The 17074-nt window shown below is 51.0% G+C and overlaps 1 protein-coding gene across 5 annotated transcripts in view; it reads right to left on the bottom strand.

Annotated features, from left to right (window-relative positions):
* The window catches only part of BICRA (BRD4 interacting chromatin remodeling complex associated protein), a 74748-nt gene that overhangs the window by 46930 nt on the left and 10744 nt on the right, over positions 1-17074 (bottom strand). Inside the window, exon 1 of one of the 5 annotated variants that reach the window (XM_060398151.1) lies at positions 670-16905. The exons of the other annotated variants lie outside the window; for them this stretch is intronic. The gene's annotated coding sequence lies outside the window, so the exon portion shown is untranslated. Of the gene's footprint in view, positions 1-669; positions 16906-17074 lie in introns of those variants that run through there. 5 annotated transcript variants of the gene reach the window in all.

Here is a 17074-nt window from a genome sequence, read left to right as displayed (position 1 = left end):
CAAGAGGAAAAGCAGACTGATGGAGAGGAAAGGTGCCAAAACGTTAATAAGGCTTTTCTGCCCCGGGAGACAGAACAAGTCCATTTCATGTTCTCAGCGTTTCTGGAACTCTGTATATTCCAATTTCTTCCCCCTCCCTGCCCTCCCTCTTTTAGTTCTTCTAATGATCTTTCATTACTTGCTGCATGTTAAGAGACTGTGTTTTCCTTTAACTTTTTATTGACATCACACATCTCCCCAGATGCTCATACTGGAACCGTAATGGATTGTCAAAAAATGAACACGCCAGCCGCTGGAAGCAGAACAAGACGACCAGTCCAGCAGAGAGCTCCTCTGAAGGAAGAAATCCAACTGGCCAAGAGAACAGGTTCAGACTTCCCCGGTGGTTAAGACTGCACTTCCAACGCAGGGAATATGGGTTTGATCCCTGGTCAGGGAACTAAGATCTCATATGCTGCATGGAATGCCCCTCCCCCCCCAAAGAAAAGTGTGGACAGATCTTGATCTATGGAACCTGGGAATAAGTAACAGAGGGTTAGTGTTATGCTGTTCTTTCTAATTCTGTGTACATTTGGAAATTTTCATTAATAACATTCTTTTTTCTTTTTACTGCACACATCCTTTGTCCAGCAATTCCACCTACGGGATTTTAACTTACACTCTACTCACATTCATGGCTCTGCTGGTGAAGAATCCGCCTGCAATGCTGGAGACCTGCTTCAATCCCTGGGTTGGGAAGATCCCCTGGAGGAGGCAGGGAAACCCATTCCGGTCTTTTGCTTGGAGAATCCACAGACACAGCAGTCCATGGGGTTGCAGAGTTGGACACAACTGAGTGACTAAGTGCACACACACACACATTCACACTGACGCAAACCAACAGTTGCACACACACTGCCTCTCCGGAGTCTTGTTTACCATAGCCTGGAACTAATCAAAGTGTCCAGCAGAGGGGGACTAGTTCCAGTAAGTTAGGGTCCTCCAGTGGAATAAATACTATGGAACTACGAGAAACACAGAATTTGACAAGTTAGGCTATATTATTATATATCCTATATATAGGATATATTATTAAAAATTAATAATATATTAACTCCAGGATATATTATTAAAAGTTAAAAGCAAAGGGCAGAACAGTGTTAGAATAACTTGCCATTAGTACCTTAAAAAATAGGGGGGTGTGAAGAGAAAGTCGGGGGTGTGGAGAGAGAGAGATGTTAACACAAGCAGAATGTCTGTTTAGAAAGAGGCTCCCAAACCATAACCATTTACGTAGGTACAGGTGGCTGGGAGACAGTGAGGGGTGGGGGGGGAGAAAGGCTTTTCACTAAAAATCTTTGATGTTATTTGAGTTTTACACTTGGACACGTTGTTTCCTATTTTTTATTTATTTTTTAAAATGTTTTTAAGCCCCAAAGAAAATCGGTTTCCCAAGCGTGGCCCTGTCCCCACACATCTGCTCTGAGGCTGGAATAGAAGGATCAGGTTGTCCCCTCTGGGGATGGGGCAGGCATGGCTGAGACTTAGCAAGGAGAGCAGAGCCGCCCTGTAGGGCTGCCCGGGGCTCCCTGGAAATGATTTCCTAAAGAGCCGCTTGATGAAAGTGAGAGAGGAGAGTGAAAAAGTTGGCTTAAAGCTCAACATTCGGAAAACTAAGATCATAACATCCGGTCCCATCACTTCATGGGAAATAGATGGGGAAACAGTGGAAACAGTGGCTGCCTTTATTTTTCTGGGCTCCAAAATCACTGCAGATGGTGATTCTAGCCATGAAACTAAAAGACGCTTACTCCTTGGAAGGAAAGTTATGACCAACCTAGACAGCATATTAAAAAGCAGAGACATTACTTTGCCAACAAAGGTCCGTCTAGTCAAGGCTGTGGTTTTTCCAGTGGTCATGTATGGATGTGAGAGTTGGACTGTGAAGAAGGCTGAGCACCGAAGAATTGATGCTTTTGAACTGTGGTGTTGGAGAAGACTCTTGTGAGTCCCTTGGACTGCAAGATCTAACCAGCCCATCCTAAAGGAGATCAGTCCTGGGTGTTCATTGGAAGGACTGATGTTGAAGCTGAAACTCCAATACTTTGGCCACCTGACGCGAAGAGCTGACTCATTTGAAAAGACCCCGATGCTGGGAAAGATTGAGGGCAGGAGAAGGGGAAGACAGCGGATGAGATGGTTGGATGGCATCACCGACTCGATGGACGTGGGTTTGGATGAACTCCAGGAGTTGGTGACGGACAGGGAGGCCTGGCATGCTGCAATTCATGGGGTCGCAAAGAGTCAGACACAACTGAGCGACTGAACTGAACTGAACTGGCTGAGGCTGGGGGAGGGGGAAGTACAACTCAGTAAGCACTGGAGGAGGAAGGGGAGGAGGGGGAGGCCTGTGTACCTATAAGAACACACAGGAAGAGCAGGCGCCTGGGCAGGGGGTGGCTGGAAACGCCATCTCCCACCTTGGCTGAAGAAAACAGCCCCCAAGTAGCTTCATTCACAGCTGACAAAAAGCAGAAACAACACAAATGTCCCTCAGTGGACGGATGGGTAAAGCAGATGCAGTACGCGCGCACAATGGAATACTACTCAGCCAGGAAAAGGGGGGGAGCACTGAGCCACGCCACGGTGTGGATGAGCCTTGAGAACAGCAGACAAAGAGGGAGCAGCCAGGCACAAACGACCACATCTTGCGGGCTTCTGTTTGTTCGAATGTTTAGAAAAGGCAAAGCCCCACAGGCAGAAAGTGGGGCTTCGTGCCAGGGGCCAGGGGACGATAGGTACAGGCTTTCTTTTTGGATGATGAAATTGTTCTAGAACTCGAGTGTGGTGACAGTTGCACAATTCTGTGAATGTGCTAAAACCCACTGAATGACATGCCCTAAAGGGGAGAAATGAATGGCATGCAAGCATCTCAGTGTTGAAAAAGAAGAAGGAGCGAAGCTCTGAGACATGCTTCAACAGAGGTGATCCTTGGAAACACACTCTGTGGAAGTCAGACCAAAAGGCCACATAGTGGCGGGTTCTGTTTATATAAAATGTCCAGAAGAGGCAAGCCCGTAAGAGGCAGAGAGCAGACTACGGGTTCCCAGGGGCTGGAGGGCAGGGGAAATGGGGAGCAACTAAGGGAACTGGGGTTTCTATCAGGGAGGATGAAAACGTCCTGGAACTAGATCGGGGATGGCTGTACAACTCTGGGAACGTACGAAACACCAATGAATTGTACTCCTTAAATGGAGTACATGAACTCTGTGGTGTGTGAACTCTATCTCGATTCAGCTGTTCACAATTTGAAGCAAGGTGGGGGAACTTCCCTGGCAGTCCAGTGGTTAAGACTCTGCCTTCCAATGCAGGGGGCGGGGAAACCAAGATCCCACATGCTGCGAGGTGCGGGAGAAATAATTCAGAAATAAATAAGCAAGGGAAAGAAGAAAGGCAAAAAGAAAAAAACAGAAATTTTAAGCAAGTTTAAAAAAAAAAGAAACTGGTCACGCAGCCCACCGCCACCCCCACTCGGACCCTGACTCCCAACCCACACTTCCCAGGCCACACATCCTCCCAGGGCATATCCCCTCAATGCGACACCCTCCACCCCATCAAATACACAGGGAGCACCTGGACCCCGGGCTTCCAGTCCTGGCTGTACTTCCTGGGTTCTCTATAGGATCCGGGTGGGAACCTCATCACCAAGGCGAATCCCTGGGTCGCCTCCCTCTGGTTGACCCCGGAGGGCCCCTACAAGGGCTGAATACGAAGCTTTAACCTCTCATTCTACCCACCCTGCCCCAACCCCACCAAAGCCAAAAATGGGCAAGAAAACACAGAAACCACAAAGGCCTGTGAAATGTGCTGGGTTTGTAGAATTTCTTAAGTGTGTAAAGCGTTGATCTCAGAGGCATAGATGCCTTTAGACTTCAAAAACACAAAACCCAGCACACAGAGGAACCTTCCTGCTTCAACAAAAACTAAAAACACATCCACACAGAGCAACTCGGGCCCAGGGGGCTGGAGGGAAAGGACCTGAGGGAATCCCCACCTCACTCCACCCCTCCCCAACCCCTGGCTCCCACCCCCCACCCCGGCTTTGCGGTGCCTCGGAAGGTGAAGCTGGTTAAGAGGTGAGACTTAGAACTGTTACTTCCGCAGAAGACAGGAAAACCTGCACGGTTCCTTCAATGATCCTTTGATGAAATAATCATCTACAGACTAAGTTCTTGCTTCAAGCTATTGATTCCACAGCATTCCTGGGAATCCCTTTCCATAGAGGACAATCTACCTTTCCAAAATGCTGATCAGAGAAGCTGCTTTCCCACCAGGCAGAGAAAAAAACAAAACCAAAAACATTACATTCACTCACTCAAGGAGTGAGCACCAACTACGCCCCAGGTGCTGGCAGACCCCTCAGGGAAGAAACAAATCCTAAGTTGGTAAACAAAGTCACCTACAAGGCGATACTGGCCAATAGTCATTGTTCAATTTGTCCAACTCTTAACAACTCCATGGACTGTAGCCCACCAGGCTCCTCTGTCCATGAGATTTCCCAGGCAAGAACACTGGAGTGGGTTGCCATTTCCTCCTCCAGGGGATCTTCCTGACCCAGGGATCAAACCCAGGTCACCTGCATTGCTGGTGGATTCTTGACCACTCACTGAGCCACCTGGGAAGCCTGAAGTGAGGCGGGATCCTGGCAAATAGGTTGAGGGGGAGCATCCCAGACAAAGGGAACAGAGAGTGCAAAGGCCCTGGGGAAGGAATGAGCCTGACTGGCACCAAGAACGATTAGATCATCGTGAAGCGGGTGGAGGTATTAGAAAGGATGGGGGAGGGGGGTGGACGGGGAAGCAGGGGAAGTGAGGGGATTTGGTTCTAAGTGTTCTAACCTTCCAGAAGCGCCTCAATGCCTCCAACATGCTTCTGGGTCTGAGCCTGGGCTATATAAGGGGACTGAGGCGTTACTCTCTCAGGAGTCTAGAGGTTGCCAACAGTCCAAATTTTCTCACATTTCTACTTTCATTTTTTTCACTGTTTTTTCAAATTGTGGGTTGCAAAATTTGAGCAGTGATGCAATCAGTGTAGTGGGTCTCAACCATCACTGAAACAACGAAGGAAAAATAACTGAATTAAACTCAGAAAAACGGATTGCTGAAGGACTCGAAAGTGGTTAGGCAAAGTGCTCCACAGAACTTTGTTTCAGAGGCACATGTGTGTACCTCTGTGGGTCACAGTGTGAAATACGTCTCATCAGAGACTACAGGTTCAAAAGTGCGTAGAACAGCTAATCCAGATATCCCCTCCCACAGATCTGAGGCCTTCCCACTCACTCGACTGGCCATGCGGGCAACTACAAACACACACCCAATGTGGCGAGGACTGTGTCGGTGCCCCCCTCCAGCCATTTTCTTTTCCTGGACTACATCTCCCAGCACCCCTTGTAGCTGGGTGTGGTCACGTGACTGGATTCTGGCCATCAGCATGTGGGCAGAAGTGACACTCGTGTTTTCCAGGCCTGGCACAAAAGACATCCCTCCACGCTTCTTCATCTACAGTGGACCCCACAGACTAAGGGGAGGGCAGAGCCACACGAGGAAAGGAGCCCGGTTCTCTGGATGGAGGCACGTGAGGCCGCCCCAACAGAAACACCCTCCTTGGTCTATAACATGTGGGAGAAAAATACTTTTAAGCTGCTTAATATACTTAAGCCACTGGAGAATAAAGGGCTTATTTGTTAACAGAGGCTAGCACGACTTGTGCTAACTTATAAACACCGCCCCCCCACCCCCAAATGAAGGCTGGTTGACTCAGCAGCCTGCCAGATGAAGAACATTTTTGCTGAAGTTCCAGAGAGGGAATGAAAGGAAACTGAGTCTCTGCACGTCCCAGAGTAAACCAGGTGTGTCCGGCTCAGAGGAGCCTATTGCGAAGCATCAGGGTCACGATCAGGGTCTCGTTCAAGGACAGAGATGTCACATCCACAAAATGCGTTCTAAGCCACAATAGGTTCTTAGTTTAAAAAGAAACACAAACTCCATGATGAAGACACAAGTTGCACCTCCAGCCCGAAACCACATCAAAACTGAGCACGCCCACTCAGAAGCCACCATCACCGGAAATGATCTAGAGCTGATGTACAACCTCCCGTCACCTCAGGTGTACAGCACCGTGACTCAGGCTTCCATGACAGCCCTGCATCCCTACTTTACCAGTGAGGAGAGCTGAAGCCAACAGCCCACCCCGTAACAGGAGCTGAGGTTTACCACAGGCCACTACAGTGCTCGACTTAACTCCACGTGACCCCGGAAGTGGGAGCCCAGGCTAGGGCAAACGAGGGGGAAGACGCTGCCTGTGAGGCTTTCCTCGTGGCTCAGTGGCACAGAACCCCCCTGTCAATGCCAGAGACACAAGAGACTCGGGTTCGACCCCGGGGTCAGGAAGATCCCCTGGAGAAGAAAATGGCAGCCCACTCCGGTACTCCTGCCTGGGAAATCCCATGGACAGAGGAGCCTGGTGGGCTACAGTTCGTGGGTTCTCAAGAGTCAGACGTGGCTTAGTGACCAAGCAGCAACAACAGACGCCGCCTACTTTATCTACTACAGTGCCTGGCACGTGGCAGCAGAGCAGGAAATATCTGTTGAATACGTGAACAAACAGCTACTCTTCCCCCTGTTTACAGATGAGGCCACAAGGCCCAGAGAGGCAAGTCACTGACTCAAGGTTACCCAGTAAATGAGGGAACCACAGTTCAGATAAAAGTTCAGATACCCCCTCCCCGGCATTCTCCCTGTCTCCTCTGCCAGCCTGTTCCCTAGCGTCCCTGACACCCACTCGGGGCCTTTTTTCTGCTCTTCCCAACTTCCTCTTCTCTCCCTGCTCAACACACTTTCTTATGGCTAATTCACATCCTCCCGAGTTCCTCATTCACTAAATATTCACCCATTCAGCAATTAAAGCTTGGGACATGTGCTGCGTGCCAGGCTCTGTTCTAGAAGCTGGAGGGACGGCTGTGAACAAGACAAAGATCCCTGTTCACTTGGGGCTTACGTTCTGGAGGAGGGTAGGATGGAGACAAAAAAAGAACAACATAACATATTCAACTAAGTATTTATAAATATTTAATTTATATATATTTAGTTCTTATTTATTGAATAAACATTAATAGATATTTTAATTTATGTTATACATAGAGTTACTTATCAATAGAGAATCTGCCTGCCAAAGCAGGAGATTTCAGAGACATGGGTTTGATCCCTGGAGAAGGAAATGGCAACCCACTGCAGTATTCTTGCCAGCTAAATCCCAGGGAAGAGGAGCCTGCCAGGCTACCTGCCCATGGGGTCACAAGAGTCAGGCATGACTTAGGGACTGAACCACCACCATGTGATATAAACAAATATGATCATTTCAACGTGTCATCAATATAAAAAATGGTGTTAATGGGAGATTGACTCTTTCCTCCTCTCAAGGCTTTGAAATCTAGCGTGTTTCTCTTCTGGAACACGCACGGCTCGTCCAGTGGGTAGTGCACCGGTGAGCAGAGTTCTTGGGTATTTACTGATTGGCAGGAGCCACGAGGGCTCTGAGCAGACTCAGGTTGTAACAGGGTTCCTTTGGGTGGCTGGATGGGGCTGGGGGCTGCGGAGGAGGTGGGGAGAGGGGCCAGATCGTGGAGGTCTCCTGCAAGCTGAGCTCCCAGGCTACGCTGGTAGACCAACAGGGGAGAGAAGACAGGCATCGACACAACGTGTGAATAACAGAGGCGTGAGGCGGCCAGTTTCACGTCGTGTGTTGCTTATACCACAATAAGAAAAATTCAAACTGGGAGTTCCCTGGCAGTCCAGTGGCTAGGACTCGGCGCCTTCACTGCCAGGGCCAAGTCCAAATTCCCGGTCAGGGAACTGAGACCCCCACAAGCTGCGCAGCATGGCCAAAAAAAAAAAAAGAAAGAAAAATTAGAGAGAAAGAGTCAAGGATGACGCCAAAGTACCTGACCCAGGCCAGTGGGAGGATGGATGGACCGAGACGGTGACAAACTAGAGAGAGGCAGGCTTTGCTTTCTTGGCCGCTGTTTATCTGTGCGTCGCTGGGGGGAGGCAGGGGAGCTAGGTGTCAGATGGGTTTGGGTTGAGGTGCCTGTGAAACAATCCAGGGCAGTGTTCAGCAGAGCAGGATGTGTACGTGTGCTAAATCGCTCAGTCACGCCCAACTCTTTGCGACCCCATAGACTGTAACCCGCCAGGCTCCTCTGTCCATGAGGATTCTCCAGGCGAGAGTACTGGAGCGGGCTGCCAGTCCTTTCTCCACGGGATCTTCCCGACCCAGGGATCCAACCCAGGTTTCTGGCATCTCCTGCATTGGCAAGCCGGTTCTTTACCACTAGTGCCGCCTGGGAAGCCCAAGAGGGGGAAGGGCTGGAGGCAAAAGTGAAAAACCTGCTCCCTTGCCCACTCGCCCTTAAGTCCTCTCACGCCCATTTCCACCGCGTGGCGTCCCTGGACACCACGTCTGTCGGCACAAGGAGCACTGCATCACAAGGGCTGGCCCTTCACGCTCCCCCTTCCTCCTCACCACCAGTCAAGGCCCAACACAGACTCCAGACTCCCAGGTGCAGGGTACAGGCTTCCAGAAGCCTCTCTACCCACTCCTGCTGCCCACCCAGCGTCCTTGCCCTTGGAACCCAAGGCTTGACGCGGCTGCTCATTCTGCACAGTCTACCAAGAAGCACAGAACCTGAATAGTAAGCACCACCCAGTATCACTGCATGGACAACTTGCACCCTGCAGGGTGGGCCAGCGGGCGACAGAATCCACGTGCTGAGAGGTCCCCGAGGCTTTGTTCAAAACCCTGGAGGGGAGATGCTTCTTGAGCAGCAGATTCTTCTACAGACTTGGCCAGGTGCTGCGATGAGCACGTGTCTATGATGGACCACCCACAACCGGCTGTGGGACACCACCGGGAATCAGACGCTAATATTTCTGCAGCCAAATATATGAATATTCACACAGAGCACAAAGACAGACTATAAATAGCCTCGCTTCAGGTCAGGTGCCTGACGAGGCACCGCAGGTGAGCTCCTGTTACCACCACTGATGGAGGTGCTGTTACCCTGAGTGTGTCTTGCTCTGCGTGCTGCTGTGAGAAGGGAAGGGTCTCTATGTTAAGCATGAGGCTTTCCCAAAGTCCGGAAGTGGGGAGCCCCTGAGCCCAGGTCCGACAAACCTGGCTTCAGATCCCTGCTCCACAGTTTTTCTGACCCCAAGCCACTGACCTTGTATCTCTGGGGTCTCAGTCCTGAGGGGTCTGGAAGGAGCTGGCTGTTGCCTATAAGCCTTAAATTAATAATGATGATAGCTAACCTTTACGGAAGGGCTTCCCTGGTGGCTCAGTGGTAAAGAATCCGCCTGCTAATGAAAGAGTTGCAGGTTCGATCCCTGGGTCGAGAAGATCCCCTGGAGGAGGAAATGACAACCCACTCCAGTATTCTTGCCTGGAGGATCCCCATGGACAGAAGAGCCTGGCGGACTACAGTCCGTGGGGTCGCAAAGAGTCAGACATGACCGAGTGCCTAGACAGCAACAACCTTTATGGAGCCTGACTGGTACAGGGGGCCCCGAGTGCCACGTAGCTATCACCTCATTGACTGGATCCTTATCACCCTCCAGGGAAGCAGCCTCTGTTTTTTTTATCCTCTTTGAACAGAGGCCTGGTGCAGTTGGCCCAAGGAAGGAGACAGCTTGGGGCTCCAAGTCCAAGTGTATCTGCAATAGGCCCTAAGCACGTCCAGAACACAGTCATACCAGACCCTAGGTCAGGCCGCCCGGTTCCTGATGCTGATCCCCTCCCAGTGGGGATTAATTAGTCAACCACCCACCCATGTGCTGTCTGCCTCCCACTGAACCCTCCCAAACAAGCCCCGAGAGTGAGGTACTATTATTTTACTTCTCAGCTGTACCCCGACATGGCCCACATGGAGGGGGAACCCCCACACACAGTCTCCAGACGAACAGAGTCGGCCTCCGGATCCAGCCAACACTCACACCACCCAGGCTGGGCCAAGCCTCCTTCCAGCACCTAGAACGGCCTCTGGCCTCTCCTTTTTTGGTTCCTCTGAAAGCTCTGCCTTCCTCTGAGCTCAGAGGCCGCTCCAGAGGCTGCCCCACATCTCCAGGACGAGAGTTATCTAAGCAGCGGGACCTGGCTTGATTCTCAGCAGCAACTCCAGGGTCTGGCACATGCCTGGCACTGAGCAGTCACTCAGTAAATTCTGGCTGCTATCTGCCAGGCTGAGAACGGTGAGGCCTTTCTGGAATGCCACTTGGCACTGCCTCCCTAATCCTCAGTGGACACTTCCCTTTGCCTTGGCAAGTCCCCTTCCAGGAATCTGGCCGGTAGAAACCCTCTTGCACAAGCCACTGCAGGTGCAGATACAAAAATGTCAGGTCGGGTCACTCCCCAGCTGAAAAGCCTGCTGTGGCTCCCATCTCCCTCCGAATGGCAGCCCAAGTCCTGGTCAAAGATGCAGAATGGAAACGCTAGCGTAGCAGAGAGACAGCGTGAATCAGCTCCTAGTGGAGATAAGATGGAATGCCAAACTGCTCAAACTAAAGGAGTCTGCAAACAAGGGAAAAAGGAACACGGGACACTGGAGATAAACTGAAAACTAACAGCAAGATGGGAGATCTCAACACAGCCGCATCAGTAACGAGGGCAAACACAAACGGTCTAAGCCTGCACCATCCACTCGCAGCAGTCTCACATGACTTCCTAGCCCCGGAAACAGAGCTGGTCCAACAAGATGTTCTGAGTGGAAAATACACACTGGACTTCAAACACTCAAGTGCGGGGCGGGGTGGGGGAAAGACCATACAACCCCTGTGGGCAAGGATGTGAAGAAGCTGGGACGCTTGTGTGCTGTCGGTGGGAATGTGAAAGGGCGCAGCCACCGTGGGCAACAGTGGTTCCTCTGAAAGCTAGAGAGAGAATTACCAGATGACCCAGCGATTCCGTGCCCAGGAATATATCCGAAAACACTGAAGGCGACACTCAGATACTGGTGAGGAGGCGCAACAAGGTTAGGAGACCGTGCCGCCTCACATCCTTTCTGTTCAGTCACTCAGTCGTGTCTGACTCTTTGCAACCCCATGGGCTGTAGCTGCCAGTCCGTGGGATTCCCCAGGCAAGATTACTGGAGTGGGTTGCTATTTCCTCCTCTAGGGGATCTTCCTGACCTAGGGATGGAACCCGTTGTCTCCTGCCTCGGCAGGCAGACTCTGTACCACTGAACCACCAGGAAGCTCAAAGATACATACAGGCTCACAGTAAAACCTGGTAGCCAAAAGAAAACAAAACCAAGAGTCCACTAAGTAGAGGTTACATAAATTATGGAATACTCTTTTAGTTTGCTAAAAGAAAGAGTTCTAGGGGGGCAGGGGAGAGGGAAGGATTGAGAGGTTGGGATTAGAGATACAAACTATTATATTCAGAGTGGACAAATGCCAAGGTCTTACCGTATAGAACAGGGAACTGTACTAAACAGTCTGTATAAACCATAATGGGAAAGAATATGAAAAAGAATGCGTGCACGAATAAATATATATATAAACTCAATCACTTTATTATACACCAGAAGCTAACACATTATAAATCAACTATACTTCAATTAAAAAGGAAAAAAAAAAAAAAAAAAAAGAGGGACTTTCCTGGTGGTCCAGTGACTAAGACTCTGAGTTCCCAGTGCAGGGGGCCCTCATTTGACCCCTAGTTAGGGAACTAGATCCCACATGGTGCGACTAAGACCAGGTGCAGCCAAGAACATAAATATTAAAATGAATAAATAAATAGAAAAAAAAAACAAACAAAAAAAGAACGGAGTCCGAGATTGCTGTCACGGAAATAATTCTAAGACGTTTATTCGAGTTAAAAGAGCCAGGTGTAAAATAATTCATATGAAACATGCGATCAAGAGGGGAGAAAAATGTACTCACAGAATAGAGGGGCAGAATGAATGCACCCCAAACTCCTCACAGAAGGCCCGCTGGAGGGGGCAGGATGAGGGGACGGTGAAAAGACTTTCACAGTGCTGTATATGACTTTCTTCCCCCCATATAATAATTCATACGGATCTGCCTTCAAGTTGGTAAGCCCCAGAGTGGCGGCTCAAATGGTAAAGAATCCGCATGTATGCCGGAGATCCAGGTTCAATCCCTGGGTCTGGAAGATGCCCTGGAGAAGAAAATGGCAACCCACTCCAGTATTCTTGCCTGGAAAAATCCCATGGGCGGGGGAGCCTGGCAGGCTATACAGTCCACAGGGTCGCAGAGAGTCGGACATGACTGGGTGACTGACATCTTCACTTTTAATTTCAAAGAGTTAAATCCTAAAGGAAATCAAACCAGTCAATCCTAAAGGAAATCAACCCTGACTACTCATTGGAAGGACTGATGCTGAAGCTGAAGCTCCAATACTTTGGCCACCTGATGCGAAGTCGACTTACTGGAAAAGATCATGATGCAGGGAAAGACTGAAGGCAGGAGGAGAAGGGGTCGATAAAGGATGAGATGGTTGGATGGCATCACCGACTCAATGGATATGAGTTTGAGTAAACTCCGGGAGGTGGTGAGGAACAGGGAGGCCTGGTGCGCTGCAGTCCCGGGGGTTGCAAAGGCTGAACCACCACCAAAGAGTTAAATCTGACTTTAGCTTCCCTGGTGGCTCAGGCGGTAAAGAATCTGCCTGCAGGGCAGGAGACCGGGTTGATAACTGGATGGGGAAGATCCCCTGGAGAAGGGAATGGCTACCCACTATAGTATTCCTGCCTGGAGAATCCCAAGGACACAGGAGCCTGGTGGGCTACAGTCCACGGGGTCGCAAAGAGTCGGACATGACTGAGCGACTTCACCTTACCTTAGCTTCTCTGGCGGCTCAGACAGTAAAGAATCTGCCTGCAGGGCAGGAGACCGGTTCCATCCCTGGATGGAGAAGATCCCCTGGAGAAGGGAATGGCTACCCACTCCAGTATTCCTGCCTGGAGAATCCCATGGACACAGGAGCCTGGTGGGCTACAGTCTGTGGGGTCACAAAGAGCTGAACACGACTGAGCGACTAATTCACACTTTCACTTTAGCATCCAGGGCAGAACCCTTGGAGCAACTCAGAAATCATCCAGAAACCACTCTATCCCTTGCTACTCAAATGTATGGCCCCAGACCAAGGGCAGCCTCCGTGTCCTCTGGGAGCCAGCCGGAAATGCAGAGTCTGAGGGCTGCCACAGACCCTGCACTTGAACAGGCTCCCCAAGGGATTCATGCTCAAGGTGGATGTTGATCTGCAACACAGCCCAACCTGTCCGCACCAGCAGGTACAGACTAAAGGCTGGTTAGTGATAATAACAGCAACCAACCTCTACAACGGGCTTACTGAGTGTCAGGCCCTGGATGGTACCTTATCTCAATGAAACTCCACAGACACCCCAAGAGGTAGATCGTTTCTGTCTACAACCCTATTTCCGCAATTCCGACCTCAAAAATCTCTAAAAACCAACTCCGTTCCCCCACCCCCCACTTTACTCGCATTGAGGGGTGGGGGGAAGGCAAAAGTTGACCTGCCGTGACCATCCTTCCATATCCCGCTTAGTATAAACGGTCACAGATACACTGGGTGAAGTTCCTTTAGGTTTTTCCGTAAGCTGTTCTGGAAAAACCCAAACGAACTCTTTTGGCCCACCCAATATTAGCAGCAGAAATAGTATTTGCTGCAAAAATCTTTAGCCTCTTGGGGAAGGAGAGCTGCCCTGCCCGGATGGGAGCTGTTCTACCTCATCTAGCCTGCTCTCGGCTCTGAAATATTCTGAATGTTGAAACACCAGTGAAGCCAGTTACTGCCATAAATTTACAACACTTCTGCTGACATGTGACGTCATCTATGAAACCTCTGCGAGGCAGGCATCAGGCCCTTCTTGCTGATGGGGAAACTGAGGCTGAGCGGGGTGGAGAAGGTCCTGCGCCCAGCCAAATCTGCCTTCTGGAGTCCTGACCCGTTCGGGCAGGCCTCACTGACTTACACTCAGTCACCCACCCGGCTCCATCACAAACTCACAAACACATCCCACAAACTCACAAACATATCTGTTGCCTAGAGGAAGCACAAGGTTATGTTAATAACGACACCAAGGAGTGGAGAGAAAGAGGAGGGAGGGAGGCCTCCTGCTGAGCCGAGACCACCCCACCCCCACCCCACCCCCCACCCCAACCCCGCAAACCAGGCCAGATCCCAGGGCAATAGTAGGAAGGGGGAAGGGCAGCTTCTGCACTATGGGCTTTGGTCCTGGCCCCTACAACAAGCAGGCAGTGAGGCTTTATGGCTAAAAGCCTGGGCTCTGAGGCTAAACTGGGCAGTCTGGGAGGCAGTTGAGGGGAGGGATGGGCGGGAATCCCCTCTAGCCTTCAGCAGCTGTGTGACTCCGGGTAAGTCACTTAACCTCCCTGGGCCTCAGTCTCCTCATCTGTACAACTTGTAACTGTTGTTCAGTTGCTCTTTGGGACCCCATGGACTGCAGCACACCAGGTTTCCCCATCCATCACTATCTCCCGAAGCTTGCTCAAACTCATGTCCATTGCCAGCGATGCCATCCAACCATTTCATCCAGTTGCCCCCATCTTCGCCCACCCTCAGCCTTTCTGTACAATGGGGGTTGCCCATTGCACCTACCTCCTAAGTTTCCACGTGTGTAACGGAGTCAGGTCTTGGGAAGGCGCTACAGCAGTGCGCAGCATCAAGTGAACTGTTATTATTAGTGTTGCTATGGTAACTGGATCCACCCTCCCCGCCCTGAAATCCTCCACCAAAGGTTGGGATGTAGAGTCAAGCATGCATTTCTCTGGGGGGAAGGTCAGTGGCCTCCAAACAGGTTCGCCAAAGAATCCTCAAACTAAGGACCACCGCCTGCTCTTAATCGGGCAGAAACAGCTTCACTTTAGGGCTTCCCAGGTGGCGCTATTGAAAAGAACCGCCTGCCAATGCAGGAGACTAATAGACACAGCTTCGATCCCTGGGTCGGGAAGATCCCCTGGAGGAGGGCATGGCAACCCACTCCAATCTTCTTGCCTGGAGAATCCCACAGACAGAGAAGCCTGTCGCGCTACAGTCCATGGGATCGCAGTAAGACACAACTGAAGTGACTTAGCTTCAGCACGTGCTCTTAAGACCTCTAAAGATAAGAGGCAGCTGCCTTCTCCCAGCCGCGGCAGGACTGCCAAAGCTCCCTCCCTCCTAGCAGCTGGCAATACCACCAGCTTCCCCTCAACCTTCTCCTCCCGTCTCCAAGCAGGTCTGCACTGGCCTCCTGAACTCCTTCCCAACTACACAAACACCCTTCTTCTGCCTTCACTCCCCTCTCCTCCTCATCTCCTGACCTATGAAACCTCACTCTTGAGCCCAACCAGCACCACCCCCTCCTGCCTCTTCTAGAATTTTCCTTCTCTCTTTTTCTCTAAGCCTGTGCCAATCCTAGGAATCTTTGTCTCTAAGCCTGTCCCCTCTTTCATGCAGTGAATACTGAGTCTGGACTTCTTCCCAGTCAGGTCCGAGGGACGAATCCTGACAAGGAAATAAACCAAGTGACGTAGATGAAGTTGGACAGGGTCATCAAGGAAGGTTTCCTGGAGGAGAGGGTATTTAAACTGAGGCCTGCAGGACGGGCCGAGGAGCCCAGAGACAGGAAGGAGTGGGTAAAGATGAGGGCAAGGAGGGCCAAGAGCAAAGGTGGGAGGGGGCAGGAACCAGCTGGGTGCCCGAAGAAAGCAAGGTGAAAAGGCAGGAGATGAGGTCAAGGAGATAAGCCCAGGCCAGACTACTGGGCTTCGTGAGAGGAGGGGAGGGCTAGATTTTCACCTGAGAACACTAGGGAGCCATAGAGGATAGCAGATAATAGATACAGATTTTCAATCTCAGGCTGCCAAGAGCTCCATCTGCCTGCCTTCCTTCCATTTATCCACTATCCATTCAGCCATCTTCCATTCATCCACCCCTCTATCCCTGAAGCAATCCATCTTTCTTGCCTCCTCACCACATTCCAGTCTGCCTCAGTCCCCTCCCTGACCATCAAACCCAGGCTCCTCCCTCTCTCTGTTTTGGCCAAAGAAGCTCCCACCTCTCCTGTCCCCATCCCTGGGGCTCGAGTAATCACTCTAGGTTGGCGTCTCTCACTCGCGACGCCTCCAGTTCATTCATTCCTCCCGTCTGCATCTTTCCACCAGTGAAGAGGGTGCTGGAGTTTTCTTCTCTGGGATTTGTGCTCCCCAAACCACAGACACCACTACAGCACCCCATGAAAGGGTACCTGCATCCACTCAGTCGCTCAAGCCAGTGACCTTGGATCATCCTGGAAACCCTCTTTCTCTTATGGCCCATCAACAAAATCTGGGCACCCGAGTGTCCTAGTCCCTCTTTCCCTGGAAGTTTTATGCAAAGCGTCCCAGGATCCTCTGCTAGAAATGGGCTGCAGCCCAAAGCCCCCTCCCAACCCTCCATCCCTGAAGCCCCCCTCCTCCAGGAAGCCTGCCCTGATGCATCAATATAGCCCAGCAGCCATGCCTCCTCCAGGCCAGCCCAGGAGACACTCCCGAGATACAGATCTCACCTAGCTGGGAGGATGGGTGTGTTTGGGGCTTACTCCCCTCCCAGTCCCTGAGGGTAGAGCTCTGAGACCAGGGACAGAAGAGGCCTGCTGTGCAGGTCTGAATTAACTAGCAGGAAGCACCTGGATTCAAATCCTTGCTCCACTAGCAGCTAGCAGTGTTGACCTTGGAAGAGACATTTCACCGCTGATAACCACAACCGAAGGAGTCCCACAGCAGGAAGAAGCAGCAGGCGAGATGGACTAGTGGCAACACAGGGCAACACGGGGCGGGGCCTGAGAGTGGGGGTGCTGGGCAAAAAAGACACAGAGGAAGAAATACAGCAGGAGCCTCTGGAGAAAGCAAAAATCCACCACACAGAGCGAACAGTTTGCCAGGGCACTGAACGATCTGCCAGGGCAGAGGGCCAGAGAAGGGGATCGGAATAAAAGGGGATTGTATACACTTAT

This window comes from Ovis aries, chromosome 14 (assembly GCF_016772045.2).
Source record: "Ovis aries strain OAR_USU_Benz2616 breed Rambouillet chromosome 14, ARS-UI_Ramb_v3.0, whole genome shotgun sequence".
Classification (NCBI taxonomy): Eukaryota; Metazoa; Chordata; class Mammalia; order Artiodactyla; family Bovidae; genus Ovis; species Ovis aries.
This window is presented reverse-complemented; position numbering and strand designations above follow the sequence as displayed.